A 4,347-nucleotide genomic window follows, 5' to 3' on the forward strand; every position below is an offset into this window, starting at 1 on the left:
TGGGCACCACTAGTCGCCCGTGTCCTCACCACCTAGGAGGTGGGCACTTTTAAGGTGCCCGTTTATCTGAACTGAACCCAAACCCCATGCACCTGACTCAAGCCGGAGCCCTTGACTCCATGCTGCATTGCACAGAAGGAGGCGGGCTCTGAGTGTCGGGTGGGGGGAGCAGGAAAGTGCAATAACCATGAGGGGGTTATCTCCCCACGGGGAAGAGAAGAGATGAAGGGGGCCCTCAAGTCTTGAGGGTCACATGGTCTCACTGGGGAAGAAGCGAGATCACACAGCACATGGTGGGCACAGCCAGCTCCCGACCCAGGCTACGTGGGCCACTGCTGTCACACCAACCGAGTCCCCTGGGAAACATCTGTGGCATTTTTCAAGGTCTCTTCCAAGCCTTTGCTTGGCGCTTGGCACTCCTTCAAGCCCCTCTCCTCCAGAGGAGTCTAAGCAATGGATACCTGGGCCCGGGTCACCCGGTGGCAGAGAAGAAAGCATGTGTGCTGGCTCCCCCGACCCCTGCGCTGCGTCCTTGGCAATGACCCCTGACCCCTGGGCCTGGGCGCTCTGGCCAAGGAAGCCTTGCTCCGCAGGGCAAGGGAATGTGCGTGCGCATCCTCTGAGGACACTGGCAGCTGGGCTCACGGGGAAGCACTGATTAATCTGTCACCAGGCGGAGACGGCTCCGAGGTGTGCCACCAAGTGCCTTCCGTCTCTCCACTGCTTTCACCTCATCACTCACTGCCCACCCAGCACGGTGCTGGTGACAACCATGAAGGCTGCAGCAATATTTGACAAATGCTTCTTATATCCCCTCAGACGGCCCAATGCCCACACATAGGTTTTTATAGTTGGTAAGAGCACTGGATTTCTTAAACTGGAGGGTTATGTAAGTTTCATTATTGTATATGCATGAGAAAGACCAAGATCCTGAGGAATGAATTTGTCTTTTGATACCTATATACATTAAGCAATGATTTTAAGCTCTCGTAGAACTGTCTCCATGGGAACAGGATGTTTGTGGCTGGCTGTGTATATATTGCACTCTAAACATAATATATGTGTGTCTATGTGAGTGTGTGTGTTTGTCTATGTCTGTGTACATATGTGTGAGTTTAAGCTAAACCATTACAGATAGGTAGGTAGATAAACAGATGACAGAAAGATAGATAGATGACTGATATATAGATCGACCACCGTGGCTTAACTAAAACAATATATCACTATTACATCTTGAATACTTTTTAAGCAGCAATATATACTTACCTAAAACCCCCCATGGCATTTGAAAAACAATCATAGAAAATCAGTAAAATGACAAACAGAAGGAACAGAATGTTAAATAGAGCTGAGTATCAAAGGGACCAGAAATCTTGAGGTTGCAAGATGTAGACAATCACGAGTTGCATCTCAGGAACCAGTGAGTGTAGATCGAAAAGAGGGATGGCCTCTTGCTAAACACTAGTACAGGCAGTTCTCGGGTTACCTCGGACTCGACGTATGTCGTTTCCTGGTTACGTCGCCATCTCCCATTTATTTATTAAAAAAAAAGTTCCATCATTTCGATGTCTGTACATATGTGCTTTATGTTTTTTATTATTTATTTACCACAAGTAAAGGTCAGGAATTATCTTTCTTTTATTTTTTTTACTGTTTCACTTACTTACTGCTGTGTGTGTTCCATGTGAATGACATAGATGCTTATGTTGGTGGATTCCATCTTACGGTCAAAATTGCTTTACATCCCACTGTGTGCACTTCACTTTCACCTGTATCACTGCTATTGATTAAAAAAAAAAAAAAAAAAAAAAAAAAAAGTGGGCTGTTCTTCCTGAACTGGTCCTCAGTGGTCCATGGACATGGTCCATCACAGCATCCTCATGTCCTGCACATGACAAGTGCTCCTGAAACATCTGCTCAATGAAGGCAGCTGCCTAAGAGCTAATCCTACCCATCTGTTGCTGTGTGAGAAGCTATACAGTCTATGTAACCTCTGAGTTTGGTCTCTGAGCCTAGAGGATACGTCTGAGTTGTGGGGCACGTGTGAGGGTCCGGTGGGCTCTAGAAGTGAAGTCTAGAAGTCACACTGCATGACTGCAGGGGGGTATGCTAGTGAGGGACGTGCCTAGAGGGAGGGCTCAGCAGAGCCTTCAGGAGGAGAAGAAGGCAGAATTGAATCTCAGGACACTTATCCCATGAGCATGAGTACTGAGAGCTGGTCTGGAATGGGGACCATTTTCCACTCACAAAGCACAAGATGTATCCGGTGCACAGAGCTTCCTGCCGTTGGGCCAGGCCTCTCGGAAGGGCGTTAAAAGCAGAAACTTTGCAATTACACAAAGCGAGCAGTAATCGCAGAATCCGCCGTTTGAGGCTTCAGAGTCGGTGCAAACTGGTTTAAAGCCCAGAAGTGGATGCTGCAAAAGTAAAACACTCCTGAAGGACAGGTGAGGGAATGTGCCCAGTGGGCAGTGCTTTGAAATACACCTGATGGTGCATTTTCCTGGGAAAAGCAGCAGCCACAGGTACAGGTCTCTACCCACTCATGAGCTGCGGGAAAGTGGTCTGGCTGGATGGTCAGGGGCATCCCTGGAAAATTGGTGACAACAAATCTGGGAGCGATATAGTGTCCATTTCTCTAAATGGGCAAAGAATGTGAAGCTATCTGTGCCCCATGCTAACACACACCAAAGGGTGACGTGAGCAGAGGAGAATTTTAATCATCGAGTTGATGGCATGACCCACTCTGTGGACACCCCAGTCAGGCTCTCTCCTCGGCCACTTCTGCCATCACCCGGTGAGGCCATGCACAGGCTCAGCAGCATGGGCTCCCACTCACCCGGGCTGGCCTGGCCTCTGCTGAGTGCCCAGCCAGAAGCTGAGTCCCACTGGGGCACCATGCTGTGAGGTGACAGGAACTAGCTGGTGGCAGGTAGACTACATGGAACCACTTCCATCCCAGGAGGATAGCACTTTTTTCCTTCTAAAATGGACACTCTGGGTATGGATCTGCCTTCTCAAAACCACCATCTCTGACCGAGCTGTTGTGGCTCAGTGGTTGAGCATCAACCCACACACCAAAAGGTCACCAGTTTGATTCCTGGTCGGGGCACATATTTGGGTTGTAGGCTCAATATTCAGTGAGAGGCACTGAATCTCAATCTCTCTCTCTCCCTCTCCTTTCCTCTTTCTCTCTCTCAAATCAATAAAAGCATTTTAAAAAATAAAAATTATCATCTCTGCACTCCAGCAAAAAGACCAGGCTGGTTAAGAGACAGAGGTTTCTGGCAAGTAAACCTGATGCCTAAGTAACCCGGAAGTTCACCAGATCCCCATTCACTGGTTCAGGGGCCTTCTGTGTGCTCCTCCTGAGAAGTAAACCAGGCCATTCCTTTCCTTCAGGAACTCCCAGTCTCAGGAGGGAGACAAATTCATAAGCAGGTGCTTACAATACAGAGGACGAAGGCTGCCACGGTGGGGCAGACAAGGAGTTCTGGAACATGGAGGCTTCCTCCCCATGCCTACACCTCCGCGCCCTGGCCCCATCGCTGGCTCTTCTCCCATCAAATGGTGGCCAACCAGATGGCCCCTGTGTCTGCCCCAGGCTTCCTAACGAATTCGCTGGGCTGGCCCTCGGCTCTTAGTTTTCACTCAGTCAATAGAAATCACCAAGGGGTCTGTCAATAATACAAATTCCCAGGCTCCATCCACCCCCGAAATCCTGATTCAGGATGTGGGAGCCTGGACTGTGCATTCTTTTTACGAGACTCCCACCAACTCAGGTCATCGTCTACGCTTCCAGAAACACTGGCTTAAGGAACCCACTCGCTACAACTCAGCATTCTAACCTTTTATTTCTTACAAAAGTCATTTCAAGATACAACCAATAAAAGTTTAATGCAATTTCCCACCATCTGTCTTCGATTTCTTCCCTTTTTATGGAGGAACTTTCTTCTGCTCCAGATAAAGATTTATTTTAACGCTGGGTAAAGTGCTTTAGGGAGGCCATTCTCTCAACCCCGGGGGAAGGACCTCATTTTCATCCCTCAAGGGCACAGATCTAATGGGGGCAACAGTAACAAGCACAGTGAGAACTGGAAGCATTTCACAGGCACAGATGTTATCTCAGTTGGTGGCATCTCCACCTTGAACAGCCTTAGGACATTCAAATACAGATGCTACCCACCCCATGCATCCTCTCTCCTCCTGACCCCAGAGTGCCACCATAACCACCTGGTAAGTTGACGACATCAAGAATTCACCCGGGATTTAAAATTATTCAGGACTCGTCCATTTCTATATGTAGGCATGCGGAGAGGTTCAATTCTGGTTAAGGTAGATTGTGTT

The sequence above is a fragment of the Pipistrellus kuhlii genome, unplaced genomic scaffold (genome assembly GCF_014108245.1).
Source record: "Pipistrellus kuhlii isolate mPipKuh1 unplaced genomic scaffold, mPipKuh1.p scaffold_m20_p_11, whole genome shotgun sequence".
NCBI lineage: Eukaryota > Metazoa > Chordata > Mammalia > Chiroptera > Vespertilionidae > Pipistrellus > Pipistrellus kuhlii.